At 38.6% G+C, this 18229-nt stretch overlaps 1 protein-coding gene across 1 annotated transcript in view; it reads right to left on the bottom strand.

Annotated features, from left to right (window-relative positions):
- KCNC2 (potassium voltage-gated channel subfamily C member 2) overlaps positions 1–18229 on the bottom strand; it is a 225842-nt gene that overhangs the window by 25166 nt on the left and 182447 nt on the right. The gene's annotated exons all lie outside the window — the stretch shown is intronic.

The raw sequence follows: 18229 nt of genomic DNA on the forward strand, positions 1-18229 counted from the left end.
ATTAAATTCAAAGAATATTTTATTCCTCCAGTACAACTAATTTTTTAATAGTGTCAAGTTTTCTAATAGGTTATATGTGTGAATATGTTTCAAAAAAAGCCAAGAAAATGTATTTTATGTAGGCTTATTTAGTCACAAACCTAACAGTTCACCTATCAGGTATATGGTTTCCTTGTAGGATATGATGATTATTCATATCGGTTAAGGTAATATTGTTCAAAAATGAAATGTATATGCCTCAGACAGCTATATTATATTTTTAAAGCTAAATGTTCCATGCCAATTATTTTAGGACATGCACTATTTTTTTCTTATTCTGGATGTCTTGACAAATTATCATTTAACAAGGTTTATTTAATACTGAGACCATTTCAAAGAAATCGTTTTGATACAGGTTTTTTTATGGCTATATTTTGAGATCATTAGAAACAAAAAATCTCCCTCTTCCTTAATTTTGCCCTCATCCCTAATTCTGACTCCGTTCCTGCCACCAATCTCTGGGGATCCTCCAAATGGCTAAATCACTTATAAAGTTCCAAGTAATAAGTCTAGAAAAGAAATTATCAGGCAACATTCCAGGACGACTGCTATTGGTTTTAATTTGTGTACCAATGGATCTTCAAACAAATAAATGCTGTCCTGTTAATTCCATCACCTCACATTTTATCAGTTTATTGTTCTCCCCCCAAAAAAGCTATTTTGAATAGTATTTTTAAAATAAGTATTATCTGAATGTATTGTTTCCCTTTGGTTCTTGGACAAAAAGAATTGGGTTGGTCACTCTCAACAGTCTGCACCTCTCTTTATATTTTATTTCATTTTACTTTGTATTATTAGCATCTACCCCTGACCAGTGTCCCACATAGAGAGTGTTATCAAATATTTACTGTGTGACCCGAAAAATACTGCATATATCTAAGATACGACATTTTCTTGTGTGTGTGCGTTGTGTTATAGGGCTCATAATTTCTTATATTTTCCCCAGACATTATGTTTTTAAGATCTACTTGGTCTTCTGTTTACTCCTCCAACTGCTTCCTAACGATCCATGACTTGGCGTTTCCATTGCCCTAGGTTACTTTCAGTTGTCTGCCACCAAAATTAGTATCACAGTGACAATCCTCATACTTGTCTCCTGACGTACTTTTTGAGAATTTTTTTGAGAATTGGGGACATCTGTAAGTGCATGTGATTGTGCAGCACATGCACACTTACTGTCACCAAGGAAAGCAAGACTGTCCTATGGAACAGCTGCGTCCACCTGCACGGTACTGGCAACGTAGGCTTTCCTAACCTCCCCGACTCTGGGAAATAATCTCACTTGTCAAACCGACCAACCAAGTGGCAGGAAATAGCTTTGCAGTGTCCTCTGAGGAGGCCTTGAGCATTTCTTCATAGGCTTTTTAGGTATTAGTGTTCTTCTTACCATGAATTATCATTTGGCCTATTTTTCAATAAAAGTCCCGTGTGTGTGTGCGCACATTTGCATATTTCCTTGAGAACTTTTACAATTTAAAAGTGACATTTCAGGAAATACTCCATTTGTTGGATTTTCAATAAGGTGTCCTTTTTTTTTTTTTTTACCTTTTTTTTTTACCTTTTTTTTTAACGTGTCCTTTCTGATACTGAAATTGTTTTCTTTAAATGTAGCAAAATCCATCATATATTTGCATTGTGATTGTCAGCTATCTTTTTCCTTTTTCAGAATTACCTCTTTCAAAGTATATTTTTAATCCAGTTGAAATTCAACAGTGGTCCAACTGTTTTCCACATAATGGCCCGATATTTTCTTGATATAATGAATTAATTTTTTTCAATACTGTTTCCTATTAAACAGTCTATCTTCGCAGCACACAGGGTCAATTTCTGTGTTCTCTAGCCTTATTCCTTTAGTCTTTGTGTCTGTTTTTTCATAAATACCATGTTGTATCTTCAGGCTATATTCTAAATTTTGTAGAGTGAGTCCTCTTCTTTAAAAAAAAAATTTATTTATTTATTCATGAGAGACACAGAGAGAGAGAGGCAGAGACACAGGTAGAGGGAGAAGCAGGCTTCCTGCAGGGAACACGATGTGGGACTCAATCCCAGGACCCTGGGGTCATGCCCTGAGCTGAAATCAGACGCTCAACCACTGAGCCATCCAGGCCTCCCAGAGTGAGTTCTTTTCTTTTATGCTGATTATTATTCTAGGGCTTATTTTTGTCATCTTATTTTATATTTCTATCTGTCACCTCTTTTAGCTCTTTTGTCTTTAGGTAGCTAATCTCCTGATTTGAAAGTTAAGCATATTAATTCTATTCATCTAGTGTCTCCTCTTAATCTTCACTACTACTGAGAACATTTTTAATTTTCTTACAGCCCCCAACACCCACCACCTCATCCCACTGTTATCATCTATAAATTGAGTCTTGGGTCATTTTATATAGAAAATTAGGTAGTAAGTAGGTAGGTATGTACATAGGTAGATATGTAGATAGATTATAGATGAAGAGCTATAGATATATCAACATACAGATAGATAAGATGCACTAAATCTCTATGTGGACAAAAATAATTTTCTTAGTCATTCATTCAATGTCACTTTCAATGTCATATTCAATATCCCCAAATTCATTTTCTAAGGCTTGTTTTTTTGAGTCCTTCCTCTAAGAATAATATAAAAGAGAGCCTTTGGATAATAAACTCTTTGATGGCTTATATCAAAGAATGTTTCTAATTTTACTTTTCCATTTAAATGATGGATTAGTTGAATGGCTAATATTGGTTCTAAGTTCCCTTCCTTCAAAACATTAAAAATATTACTGCGCCATTTTCTTGCATTGAGACGTGCTGGTGAAAGATTCAATGTCATTTTGATTTTTCTTCATCAGTAGGTCTTCTCTTTCTCTATGGAAGTTTTTAGTAGGTTTCTTCCTCTGTTTCTTACTTTGGAGTTCTCGAAGGCATTTCAGTCTGAGATATTTCATTGACTTTTATTTCTGTGCATCCCAGTCATTGCTTCTATAAATATTTCCATCTCTCAATATTTTTCTCCCAGAGAGATCCCCACAAATGTTGGAAATTCTACTTTTATTTTTGAAATATATTTTTCATTTATATTTTCTATTTCCTCATTATTTTTGATACCATCTAGGAAAATTACCACACTTCATTTTCCAGAGTATTACTTTTTTTTGTTGCTATTCATTCTGCTTTACAAAATGTTTGGAGCCTCTACTGCACCTTTTACACTTGCCCTATGCAGAGTCTTTGGTGGGATTGTGTCTATGAGAGACACAAGGGGGGGACATGACAACTAGTATTGCAGTAGTGGTTGGGCACCTCCTTGGATCCAGGCTTGGCTGACAATTAATCTTCACTTACGTTGTAGGCTCTGTCCTTTTTCCAGCATTCTTCCGTGATTATCACTTAGCCCTCGAGTGTCAATGGAGAGGTGTTGAGGAAGGAAACCATTCAGAGGTTGATGGGTATTTTTCTATCTCTTATATCTCTGCTACTCCAGCACGGCGTGATCTCCACCCAGCAGTTGTTCCTTAGTCACAGGCCAGTGCCAATGGGCACTGCTGGTTTCCGCCTCTCAGTTGCAATGGGGCAGGCAAGGAGCTTCCCAAGGGGAGGGAAAAAACACCCAGTAAAAGCTTTCTTCTCAGCAGACCTTCCAACCATGGCCTACTTTGTTGTCAATTTCTCCTCACACCATGACCCAAATAGCTTCTGTCTCTACAGGAGTTTCGGGAGTTTCAAATTATCTGCATCGAGTATAAGACCTAATAACTCTTCACTTTGCTTCTGTGGCATCTCTGGAGTTTGGTTTGGGAAAGATTATTGTCTTCACTATTTCCTCAGAACTGAGAGCTAGGCTTAATTTCTCCAGGTCTCTCTTTCTTTTAATTCACTTTTATCAGTTCTCCTTAGAGGGAGTAAAAGAGGTTTACATAACTGCAAGTCTATTTTTAAATAGTTGCTATTTCTTTCAAATTTTCAGGAAAAAAAATTGCACATAGCATGGATTGAGGCTCAAAAATGTGATTAAGGTCAGAAGGATGTTATATATCACTTAATAATTATTTAGAATTTTAAAATATCGAAGAGTATCCTGAAGTGAGGATGGTAAAGGGCAGGAATAGGATGATGCTCAGAGATAAACTGATTTTCAAGGATAGTTTTTGTATATACAATATAAAAACTTTTTACGTGTTTTGGCATAATGACCTCCATGAGACTGCGTCAAAGTTCCATTAAATGTCCTTATTCTAACTAAGCAAGTCTTATACGTTGATGTGTCTCTGTTTATTGCCTACCGTGAACCAAACACTGCAACGTGCTTTTCCTTATCACTTAGAAAAGTGCTTTTATATACTTTGTCTTGTGTGATGCCTCAGCCTCAAGAAAGGTGAAATAACTTTTAGAACTCGGGTTATTCTGCTTCCAGAGTCTCCACACTTTCCTCTAGACCAAGGCAGAGTGAGCAGAGGTAACTGAGTATAATGAGTAATACAGGTTAACCAATTTCCTCTCTACTTCCAGCGTCCTTATTCAGATTCCAGCTGCCCAGGGATCCCTTTTTGGCCCAATTTGCATGGAAATGACATGTTCACAGACTTTGACATCCACAGACTTATAAAGCCTCACATCCCACACTGTCCCATTCTCATACTTTCTTACTAGATGATTACCCAGCTCATTGGATTTGAGGGAATTTTTAAGTAGATAGTGCATTAACTCACCTCCCTCTCAAAGAGTGTTTAAATAATTATCAGCATCCTCCAATGCCTTAACTCAAGGGAATGAATAATGTGGTAATTTCCAGCTCTCAGACAGGGCTAGTGGGAGAAATGTTTTTGAACCTTGGGGTGTGGGAGTAGCAAAAATCGGGCTTGATATGAGCTGAATCACCCTGTGTAGGCAACTCTGCTCACAATACCCTCACAACCAGTTAGTCAACCTGAACTTATAGGTATGTAGAGGCTCAAGACTCAACTTCAAAAGATGAAAAAATGTCAACATTTTTACAGCCATTGAAAACCGTGTACATTTATATGCGTATTACTGTTACATGCGTTATTCATATAACATACTACTCTGAAGCTTAATTATATCCCAGATGTATTATGAAAGCACATTAACATGTTTTACCCTGTATTATGGGTTCATGTCACATGAAAAGAATTAGGTCAACTAACTATATCAGTTAAAGTCATAACTGAGTTTTTGTTTATTTTTTCAACAAAGTCCTTTCCATGGCCTAAAATGCGCCTATATGATCTACGCCCCAGCTCCTTCCCCATATTCTTTCTCTTGCTCAGCTCCAGCCCCACTGGCTCCTTGTAGCTCCTTGATGGCACCAATAACACTTTGGCCTTCTGTCCTCTCAGCCTGAAACACTCTCGTTCCAGATTTCTTCTGGCACCAGGCCTTCCTTCACGACCCGATCTTCATGGCACCCCCTACCATCCACTCCCTATCTGCACGTCCCTATTTATGGCATACCCACTATCACCATCTGGCAAATGATAAACAATATTTATTTATGCATTTTCTTTCTTTCCCTACTAGAATCTAAATTCCATGACAGCAAAGACCTTGGCTTTTTGGACCACTGTGCCCAGGCAAAAGATTGGAAATGTAATAATTATTTATTAATGAACAAACCAAAAGAGAATTTAACCATGTATATCATAGCATGATTCACAATAGGTAAGATACGAAACAGCCCAAATGCCCATCAGCAGATGAATATATAAAAGAGATGTAGAAAAATACATAATGGGATATTATTTAGCATAAGAAAGAAAGGAGGACATCCTTCCATTTGCAGCAGCATGGATAGACCTTGAGCACTGTCATGCTAAGTGAGATAAATCAGTCAGAGAAAGACAAACGAAGTATGATATCACTTATTTGTTGAATCTAAAAAAAGTCAAATCTTAAAAAAAAAAAAAAAAGAGTAAAACAATGTTTACCAGGGATGAGGAGGAAGGGATAAGATTGATGGTGTTTAAGGGTACAAACCTGTAATAAGTACTAAATAAGCCATAGAGATCTAATGTACAGGATATTGAATGTAGACAATAATATTGTACTATAAGTATATAAATTGATAAATATCATTACAACAGACATATTATAACCTGTGAATGTACCAAAGTAACATGCTATATATATCTCAAATTTACACAATAGTACATGTCAAGTTTATCTAATTAAAAAGAAAAAAAGAACTTCAGAGATCCTAGACTTTGCAAAGGTTTAGAGGAGATACAAAATAAAAATGAATTCCAATCTATAAAATAAAAAATTTAAAAAAGAGAATCTAAGTAAGTTGCAATAGGAATTTTGTAATTCTGAATTCATGCCCTATGAATGAAAATGGCATAATGCTTCTGCAAATGCCTGTATCACATTTTATATGAAATAAAAGACATTATTAAAATCTTTTCTGGCTTTTAACACTTTGTATTATTCTTAATTACTGCTTTTTTTTAAAAGATTTTATTTATTTATTCATGAGAGACACAGAAAGAGAAGCAGAGACACAGGCAGAGGGAAGAGAAGCAGGCTCCATGCAAGGAGCCCAATGTGGGACTCGATCCCAGGAATCCAGGATCACATCCTGAGCCAAAGGCAGACGCTCAACCACTGAGACACCCAGGAGTCCCTTAATTACTGCTTTTAATAGTCAAATGAAGACTGCATTTTTAATCATCTGAACCATGTTTAATTTAAAATATTTGGAGCTAAAAGCATGCCAATAAAATCAACAAGCATTTAAGTTCCTATGTGCAAGTTTTAGGTATTTATTTATATACTATCAGTCAAAAGATCAATAATTGATTATGCTTTGCGATTGAGATTTCAAGTTCTCAGAGTCATTATTAGAACCACATCCTACAGCTGGATGGCAGATGTGGTTTCCATTCTACCACATGAGTCAGGCACAAGAATCACTATAACCTAGCAATCAGGTTAACTATCTCTGTGCCTTTCTTTGCCACTGTAGCAAAAAATTAAACTATCTTGAGGCATTTCTTCCTTCTTGTCAGGATTCTACCCTCTACCTGAGGGTTGTATGCTGTCTAGAAAATGAAGGGTCTCTGATCCTTCATTCTCACTGATGGCTGAGGGCATGCTTGTATTCCTAATTGGCATTTCCCTTTGGGGAAGGTAACATGCCAAGTGCAACAGAAGCTAAGGCTGCCTGACTCATCCTCCACTTCAATCTATCCTTTTGAGTCTTCCTTGAACAAAAGAAACTATAAATACTAAAGAACTCCGTTTATCAAGCTGCATGGAAGCTTGGAAGCCAAGGCAGAGAGTATAAGCAATGAGTTAAAAGCAGAAGCTCACTGGTATTGCCTTTTGCTATGGGCACTTCCCCATTCGGCTTCCTGAATCGTTGACATGAGGATGCGGGTACAGATGCCACATGAAGAGCAAAGGGATAAAAGCCAACACGCTACAGTTGGCAGACGGGGAGACAGAAAGAGCCAAATGACGTTGCTGAACAGCTGCGATAATGCCAAGAACCAGCTACCTATGAATTAAATTTTACAACTAAAAAATACACATCGATTTGTTTTAAGATATTTTAAAAATTCTCTTTTTTTATAGCTGAAAACATCTCTAATGGGAATTCCAGCTTTGGTTCAAAGGATCTTTGTCACAGCGTCCATGCAGCCTAGGACCCCATATCTCTAGGTACATCATTTTCCACAGTTGGCACTGCCTCCCCAGGCTACTGCTAGCTACCCGTTATTCCTGGTAACACTTCAAAGGTGTGCCTCCTTCTCAGCCATGGGGAATTTTACCTTTCCCCAGAGTGAACAGCTCCAGCCTTTTCCCTATGAGCACTTTATTTTCTTCCTCTTTGGAAAGATTCAGCATATTCACTGAGAATGGGACTTTACACTCATTTATTAGCGTCTCTTCTCAAGGATGAAATAGAGGAAGGAGAACATACAAATAATAGTGAAAGGGAATATAAGGGAAGGGAGAAGAAATGTGTGGGAAATATCAGAAAGGGAGACAGAACGTAAAGACTCCTAACTCTGGGAAATGAACTAGGGGTGGTGGAAGGGGAGGAGGGCGGGGGGTGGGGGGGAGTGGGTGATGGGCACTGAGGGGGGCACTTGACGGGATGAGCACTGGGTGTTATTCTGTATGTTGGTAAATTGAACACCAATAAAAAATAAATTTATTTAAAAAAAAAGAAATAGAGGAAGGAATGGAATAGGGAAAGAAGATGCTGATGTCAGGTATTTTTTTCCTATTACTTTTCCCAGTTACACCCTTATAATCTATCCTTTCTGGGGGTAAATATTTAATTTAGTCATCCAAAAACTCCATTTTAAATTCCAGAGTTTGTCTCAGCTACCCATAATCAACTAACTAAATAATGGACATACTCAATATATTGTTGGTTAAGATACCAAAGGACAAACTTCCACATTTCAATTTCCCCTTTGAAAAACAGTTAAAAACATAACCAAAGATTAATTTGAGCTGATGTTGTTACTAGAAATAATAAATTAATAAAATTCCATTTCAGGTCTTTTTGAGCCAACTGAAACCATCTTGAATTCAGAGCCCATGTATTATGTTCGTATGAAATACTATTCAAAAACATTTCTCTTTGTCTATAAATAAGCAGGATTTGATTGCAAAATAGTCAAAAGTGTTGTATTATTTTTTTCCAGTTATAAAGAATATGCTGTTATGTCTTCCATCTTAGAAAAAAATCATTCAACTCCACATCTCCCATCTGCAGTTGCCCTATTTCTTTGTTCCTTTTTGCATCAAATCTCCTCAAAAGAGTTTCTACGTTTGTTGTCTCCAGTTCTTCTCTTCTATTCCCTAAACCTATTCTACTCAGGCTTCTATCTCCACGGCACTAACAAAGCTGATCATGTCAAGATTGCCAATAGTGTCACTGCTAAATCCAACAGCTAGTTCTCACAATTGATTATCTCCTTCTCCATCATTCATTGTATATCTAAGATTTTCAGTTCCATGCAGTCTCTTAGCTTTCCTCCTAACTCAATGTTTTCTCATTCTCAATTGCATTTATTGGTCCTGACAATCTCTCCTTACCTGTTAATGTGGAATCGCCCTAAGAGTCAGTCCTTAGACCTCTCCTCTGGCCTTAAATGCCGTCTTTATACTAACACCTCCCAGATATAAATCTTCAGCCCAGACAGTTTACCTAATCTCCAGGCTTATATATCCACCTGCCTACTTGAAATACACTACACTTGGGTATTCAGTGGAAATCTCATATTTAACATTCATACAACTAAAGGAATTAAAAATTCCTATTGCCTAGGAATGAAAAATAGAATCCGTCAACTTATTTCCTAAGAAAGAAATCCACAAGTACATAAATATAATGTCTACCTTTTGTGCCTACCCAGTTTTTTCAACAATTGAATATTTCATATATTAATATGCATATTAATATGCAGAGTTTAGAAACAATGTTATAAATTTTCCAGAAATAACTTCTGAATTCAGAAGTATTTTGTTTCAGAAGCATTAAAGTTTTCTCTTTTCTCAATCCTATTCTCTTCAATTCAAAAAAATATGCCAAATTATTTCCTAAAGTAGAGTTTTCCTATCTTTGTTCATTTTTATTTCGAAAAAGAGCAATCCCAAAATATTATGTTACTCTTATTGTTAACAACATTGATCACTGCTTCCCCCTTCTCATGCTAAATGCAGACATGTTTTCCACTTTCATAGGATTGTGAGAAATAGCTAAACAAATAATCATGTGACCGTAGCCATTTTTTTTTTAATAGTTTAGAGTAGAAGCTACTCCTAATGTGAAAGAACTAGATGAGGCACTTTTGGGAACTTGGTAATTTTCTGAAGAGTCCTCAATAGACTCGGGATATATCGATACCACAAAGATTATAGTTAACTTTGGGTCATAGTAGTGTGATCCTGCGGTAATCTTGGAATCTCTTTAGCCTATTCTGCAGGATAGAATAGAAATAATATATATTTTTATATACTTCAGGAATTGTGCTAAAAATTTCTAGTCATGGGCACCTGGGTGGCTCAATCAGTTAAGCGTCTGCCTTCAGCTCAGATCATGATCCAGGGTCCTGGGATTGAGATGCATCAGGCTTCTTGCTTGTCAAGGAGTCTACTTCTCCCTCTCTTGGCCCCTCCTCCAGCTCATGTTCTCTTTCTTTCAAATAAATAAAATCTTAAAAAAATTCCAGTCACATTGAACCTGTAAATTACCAAAGATACGCTACTAATTTTTATTTGTCTTTATAAAATGTAAGTACCTTGATCTCTGGAGAGAGTCTGTAAATAAGAAAATCCTTTGAAAGTCTTTTCATGTTGATGCTCGGATAAATATGAAAGGAAGATTTCATTATCTTTAAAGGCAATTGGAAATGGGTTTAGAAACTGTTGCCAACATTTTGTTCAATAAGATCTACCACAAAGAAAAATCAATACTAGAGAACAAAAAAAAAATCACAAGCTGCCACACAATTTGTAGAAAAAAAATCAATGAAAATATAATCATAATCATAATAGAAGTTCATATTTAGAGCTGAATCTTTGTTCACAAAAGTGTACTAGGCATATTATATGCATCTTCTCATTAGGACTCATGACAAAATTATGATGTAGGTATCCTTACCAGTTGACAACTTTCTATAAAATTTAGTGTTTAAATTACTTGTCGGAAGACTTATAGCTAGTAAAGGATAAGAACAAGATTCCAACTAAATTTACTTTGCCTCTAAACCCCATTTTCTTCACCATAGGTCAAGGAGATCTATCTTTACTGGGTTTATCACAGCACAATGGGACCTCATTACTTGTGCAGATTCTGGGGATGGGGCCCCAGAGGAGATCTGTCAACTGAATTTCTGGTCCTGGGAATTAACTCTGGCATTTGCTGTTGAAAGGATGAAAGAAATATATAAAAGGTTTAAAATACTATGACTGCAGAGTCTGTGGCAAATTGACGTTAGACCTAGACTGGTGTCGGTGTCTGAGAAGTTCCAGGCCAGTGAATGAGGCAGGACAGCAAGGGATCCAGGGACAATGATTAACACGGTGTCTACTGTATCCCAGACACCTTGTGAGACTCTGGATACTGAACAAAGGAACTAAATAAAAAGAACCAATAGCTGACTCCTTGGCAGGTAAAAGGAGCCAGATGATAAAATGTCTTAAATGGCAAGCTTGAGATTTTGTGTTTTATTCTGACACTGATAGATGAATAACGAGGGGAGAACACGGGAAGATATGAATTTCAGGAAAATCAGTCTAAGTAACAGTTCAATTTTCAAAAACGCGTGTTAAAATTCTTCTATGAGCCCAGTAATATGTCAGGCATGGAAATGGGGTGATGAATGCCTGCCAGGGGAAACCCAAGGGTCAGTGTCCAGAGAAGGAATGAGTCTAACTCATTCATCTCATCATATTCCTTGACAGTAAAATGAGAAGAGTTGAATGGCAGCCACTTTATCAATTGATTTATAGTCTCCCCCACCCCCGGTCAATTTAACCACCTGAGAAAGAGGGGACTTAACTGTTTCAAGAAAGGAAAGCAAGCAACTGAGTTTTAATAATTTTTAAATAATTTTTAAATAATATTTATATTATGAAAATCTTCTAAAGATCTATTTCAAAATTATAGTTAAGTCACAGAGTGACTGGAATTCCTCCCCCACGCCTTCCCGTCTCCTGTAAGTCCTCCAAGTTGTTTTATTGTGATTCACAACTTCATACTATCTACTGAGGAACTGTCAAAAACCAATCGTGCCAGCTAAACAGGCAAGGAAGGTGAAGATTATTGCAATAGGACTCAAGACGACTGCAATAAGGAAGAAAGCCAGACTTCAACTCTGTTAAAACACAAGCAGGAGAGTTTTAGGCACTGGGGTGAGGGAGAGGAAAACTACTGGAGGACATCTGGGGGGAGGTCGGTCAGTGGGGTTGGGCATTCACGGAAGTTAGGCTCCTGTCCTCCCACAGACGCTAGCGGATAGGGTCCTGTCCTCATGGTTATGTTTTAAGGGAATGGCTCCCTGGCACCTGAGAAAGACATTCTTGGGTTGTAACTGGCAAGTGCTGGAAGAAAATTTATACTTCCAAGGGACAGAGAAAGAATTTACAACATCAAGTTTTCTAAAGTAAATGCTCTAAGAAAAGGGGCCTCTGGTCAAGAAAAAAATAAGTCTAAAGTTTAGTCAAGTGGAGGAGAATGTTAAGGCATCTTGGTCATAGCTGCCAGTGGGTGATTCAATAGTTTTTGGGTAATACGTAGCCTGATATCTAAACATGATAAAAAAAACATATTTGATGGGACATGGCTCTCTAGTGGACCATGTATGTCAGAGAATGCTTTCTAAGTGTTAATTCTGTGTCCTTTTCTAGGTGTCCAATAAACTACATGTCAATTCATGGGCATTCGGGACCAAGGAAAGCTATTATTGAAGGCAAATTGTCTTCTTCCACCTTAATATTTTAACACTTAATGTAATGGTTTTTCTGCATAGAATTATTGGTTCCAGAAACATAAGTAGAGAGATCTAAACGTTAACAATTTTGATATTGGAAAAGAAACCTTATAATGATATTTGCCCTAGGAATCTCATCTGTGTCATTAAGAAGTTGCACATTAAAAAGCGGTATGTTCTCAGTAGTATTTCGTCATTATATTTTGCTCTTGCAATAAATCAGACCAAAAGCCTGTGCAAATATATTTTATGCAAATAAAAACAAAATAAAGCCAGGAGTATTTTGCATTTTGACAGTCATTAGTTGACTCTGAAAACATTTAACCTTAATATTAATGTAAAGGAAGAATTTTTTTTTTGTCAAAACTGAAAGAATAAAATAAAACAAGGCATCTAAGAGAAAGTTACTAACTTCATTCTGTGCTGGGGAATGTAAAAATCGCCAGTCTTTTCTGACTCCTTGTTATGCAATGCAAACCTTTCAAAATCTCCGTTGAAAAGAACGCCTAGCTCTTTTGTGACAGACTTATTCTAACATGGTTTATGAAGCAGAATCATAGAATCATTTCTTTATCTTTGACTTGTCTTTTTGCTTATTTCACACTAAAAGACCTTGGTTGAGTCAATATTCAGTCTTTGCTACTTCATCTCATGCTGTTTCTTCCTGTATATTCAGTTGTGTGTATGAGTAGGTTTTTTAATCACTATTATCTTAGATTCTGGACATTTCTACCAGCCATCCTTCCAGAATTTCTATAATTTTCTTAAGCTTCTTGCCAGCCCAAAGTGAGAAGGAACAGCCAGCGCAACAGGAGGGAAGACCATGGAGAACATTTAAAAGAGTGCCCTTGTTTCCAGAGAAGCCAAGTTACTGACACCTGTGAGCTCTTGAGGAAAAAAAAAAATATATATATATAATTTATAAATATAAAAATATATATTATAATATATTTATAAATATAATATATATACATATATATATTTGCAATGATTCCTTAGGGACTGACTTCCTGCTTAATTTTTTGCAATGAATTTACAGCCTTTGGTTTGGTTTGTTTTGGTTTCGATCCACAAATTATAGCTCCTTTGGGCCATTAAGAAAGAATTGGCTTTATGTAATCTGAGACCACTGGTTAAAGAAAGGTTTCAGGGACTGCCACATTTAAATTAAATTAAGAATCCTTTTCATATGGTGCTTATTTTTAGCCATTTCATGTCACTATTTACTCTTAATAAAAATATGAATATTTCACCTCATTCCAAAGTATTTAAATCATGTGCTGGGACAACTCTCCTGGGCTTATAGGAAAATTTATTTCCCCTTTAAAGAGTTACTTGATTTTGAGTTACATGGAATGTCCTTATCTCATTTTTTTTACTATGAGAAATGTATTGAAAAATGAAGATGTAAGTTCTACAGGTTTACCATACATGCACACTATTGTACAAACAATAATACATCAAATTTGATTCCAAATTTGAAATCTGGCTCACAAAATGAAAAACGGGATTTCCTGATAAGGATACTTAGCTAGCCTGCTAATAATGACTATCTAAATTGAGGAAAGCAGAGACATGATATTAATAAAATTTATTATATCTATAATCCTTCAACTCTTGCTAATTTAATCACACACATAAACTTACTCTGAGAAAAATAATATTTTTTTAAAATTGTAGTACAGCTAAGAAAATTATCCTGATAATGTCACTTTCACTGGTCGCTGATGACATGTAACATAATATGACTATGGGAAAGTAGCTCTTAAAGTACGGTCGTAAGAATTTTTCCATACTCTGTAAGCCAATAATGCCATTTGGGGAATAATTTTTGAAAAACCTTCCCTGTCAAAAATTAAAATAAAAATGTATCTACAGAAAATGGTCAATGCTTCTTGATTTATAATAGAAAACAGGAAAAAGAAATAGGAATCCTACATAGCTGAGGGAAATGAATATATAGAGAACATTAACCTAATGGGATATTATGCATCCTTTTTACATTCTAATTGCGAAAACAATATACCTACGTGCAAAATATTTATTTAGGAAAAAACCCTATTCCTTTATAGTAATTTCCAATCTCTATTGTACGTTAGTCCATGTCAGACGGGAGAAACACCTGTGGGGTGTTTGTTCTGTTGTTTGTTAATAATATATTTGCATATTTTAAAAATCATATATATGCCTAGGCCTCATCCCCAGGGATAATTTCTAAAGGTTTAGAACTGAGCACAGCCTCATGTATTTTTAAAGGACACCAACAGTTTTTCTGGCGCAGAGCCTGGGATGGACCCGCTGGGTGGACGGGAGGTGCCGTGGTCACCGTGAGACCCAGGTGCTTCCCTGAGCAGCGTGCGTGAGGAAGCGTGAGCTGAGGCCAGAAAAGTAACGGGCCAGACAGAAGCAGGACCGAAATGATAGGCCAGATACACACATGGATGCCCACACACACACTCTGTGCTAAAATCATAAAATGAGCTTAACAAAAGGGGGAAAAAAGGCAAATCGACAAAATGAAACCATTTGGGTTGTGGAGTAGAAAATTATGGCATTATGGCTGTTTTTTTTTTTTTTTCTTTTATAGAAGCTTTTCTTGTGTTTCATTTTTTAAAAAATATTGTATTTTTATTTATTTTTTAAAGATTGTATTCATTTATTCATGAGAGACATAAAGACACAGAGAGAGAGGCAGAGACCCAGGCAGAGGGAGAAGCAGGCTCCATGCAGGGAGCCCGATGTGGCTCCATAGCAGTTATTTGCTGTCTGGGGCACCTGAGTGGCTCAGTAGGTTGATTGTCCGACTGGGTTTCAGCTCAGGTCGTGACCTTGCAGTAGTGGGATCAGGTCATGGGGCCGACGTGAGACTCGATCCCGGGACCCGGGGTCACGCCCTGGGCCCAAGGCAGGTGCTAAACCGCTGAGCCACCAGGGCTGCCCAAACATATCATATTTTTAAAGAGAAAGAACCTGCTGGTGAATAATCAGCAACATATTTACAGCTGGAAATGAAACCGCAGATGCGTAAGTGACCTGGGGGTTCCCTGGGAAGGCCTCGGGAAGGTGGGTTAGGGCCGTGCTTTTGCTGCCCACAGAAGAGGGACCAAATGAAACCGTGAGTGTGACCCGGGGTACCCACCCGCCACCCGGGAGCGTGCTCTCGATGTTTAGCCAACGAAGCCCAGACCTGTGTCCACACAATAGCCTCACCCAGTATGTGCAGCAGCTTTATTTGTGCGTATCAAGACTTGGAAGCAGCCAAGATGTCTTTTAGCAGGCGACCAACTGCAGGATGTTCAGGAAGTGGCTCGGGAGTCAGCCCCGAAAGGAAGAGGCTGGGGAGCCTCCAGTGACCCGAGCGAGGCCAGCACCTGACACTCCAGGGGAGCCAGCCTGCAGAGGCAGGAAGGGCCGGTGGCTGCCACCATTGGGGGAGGCAGGATGAGCAGGGTCGCAGGCCGTGGACGCCTCCTTGCGATGCTGCAGATGTGGCTGCGTGTCGCCGTCCACTTACCAACATGTGCAGGGCCTACACCGCCAAGATGAGCCTCCCGTGCACCCTGGGCCTTGGGTCACGGTGACATGTCCTCGTAGGTTCACGAATGTTGTGGCCGACATGGACGGTGCCCTTGTGTGGGGCCAGAGGGAAAGGGGAGGCCTGTCCATTCCTCCCTCAGTTACTGTGGACCTACAGCTGCTCTCGGCAGGAATCTCTTCTTCCTAATACAGTTGGCATCAGTGTATGTGGGATCTAGATGAGGTGGCCGCAGCCTTGGAAGGTCTTGCTGTTCCGGTGCATATTCAGGGCCCTGGGTGACTCTCCCTGAAGCCCCTGACTCCTGGTTTCTGCTCGGGTCACGGCCTGGGGTTGTGGGACTGAGCGCCCGACCCCATCAGGCTGGTGCGCAGCGTGGGGCCTGCTAGGCACTCACTCTCCCTCTCCCCGCGCCCCTACCCCATTCCCAGGCACACGCACTCACTCTCAAATAAATAAGCCTTTTTAAAAGTGCATATAAGGGAAAGGGGGGAACTGAGTGGGGAAAATGAGAGGAGACAAGCCATGAAAGACTCCTGACTCTGGGAAACAAAGGGTTGTGGAAGGGGAATTGGGTCGGGGGACGGGGTCACTGGGTGACTGGCACCTGACAGGATGAGCACCGGGTGTTATGATATATGTTGGCAAATTCAATTTAGATTAAAAATAATGCATATTCACTGGTTCATCACTTTGAATGACAGTATGATAAAGAAAAAAAATCAAGTCATAGTTATTCGATAAAATTATTTAATTTTTAGACAATAATGAAAAATATATCTTTGAAACAGAGTTAGTTTAGGGGAGAACAGGAAATTACTAAATTTAGGATCAATATTAATGATACCTGATGGGCACTGAGGCGGGCACTTGATGGGATGAGCACTGGGTGTTATTCTATATGTTGGCAAATTGAACACCAATAAAAAATAAATTTATTAAAAAAAATTAATGATACCGAATCTATGGTAGAGAAAATTAATATACTAAAAAAAAAGAAAATTAATATATATCTATAGTTTAATAATGTTCATGAATTTAAACAATTAGTTGGATTTTGGCAGGGGCAATTGGAAGGGAGACAGTTTTTGTCGGTAAGGGAAAATTTTAAGCCGCATATTTTAATCATCATAAACGGCTAGGGATTTCAATATTTTAATAGATTCATTTAGCTCTAAATGTCTTCTAGCACGTTATAAATCCTCCAGAGTCCCCACTTTATAATATTGCCTTTGAACATATTCATTGTCTCTTTCCGGGAGAAGTTCACTATTGCCATTCCATTAGCCTGCTTTTTATTTATTTCAAAGATGAAAATGAGTACCTTCCCTTTTCATTCACTACGATTGAGTCTTGATTTTTTTAATCAAACTCTGATGGCAATTATCATGCATTAAAATGCATTCTTGGGATCCCTGGGTGGCTCAGTGGTTAAGCATCTGCCTTTGACCCAGGGCGTGACTCCGGGGTCCCGGGATCGAATTCCGCATGGGGCTCCCTGCGTGGGGCCTGCTTCTCCCTCTGCCTGTGTCTCTGCCTCTCTCGTGTGTCTCTCATGAATAAATAAATAAAATCTTAAACAAATAAATAAAATAAAATAAAATAAATAAAATAAAATGCATTCTTTCCCCCTTCTTGTGCATTTTTCCTCTTTACAACAGCCCTCACATTCTGACACCGGGGGTGGCATCTAGGCGTGCCCCCTTTAGGGACTCAGCTGCTCAGCAGACACTCAGCTGCACAGGGCGATTTGAGCCGTGGGGGGCAGGGGAGGGCAGCGCAGAATCTGCCAACCTCGCTTCTCCTTCTCGGTCTACACTTCCCTGAATCCTGATGGGTTCCCCCAGTGCGGAGCCCCCAGGACGAGGGCGTGTTAGCTCCGTGCAGCCTGCTGCCCCAGAGGGGCCCGCACCCGACCTCCAGCAGGCCACACACCTGCAGCAAGAGGCGGTAATGGTCCGACCCTGAGAAACAAGGGTGGGAGGAGGATCTGCAACAACCATTTATGCAAACAGCTCGGCCTCCCTGATCCCTAACTCCCCATCAGTAAGCGGGCAGCGGAGCACAGTCACTCCCAGGGCTGCGGTGCAGACTAGGTCGGACGGCGTAAGTGAAAATCCAGTATGAGTCATCAAGTGCCCGACAGATGCTGGGGGACATCGTGACTCATAGTTTTGGGTGTCAGGGCCATGGGGCAAATCCAGGC

Source organism: Canis lupus, chromosome 10, assembly GCF_011100685.1.
Source record: "Canis lupus familiaris isolate Mischka breed German Shepherd chromosome 10, alternate assembly UU_Cfam_GSD_1.0, whole genome shotgun sequence".
In the NCBI taxonomy this organism is placed as follows: domain Eukaryota; kingdom Metazoa; phylum Chordata; class Mammalia; order Carnivora; family Canidae; genus Canis; species Canis lupus.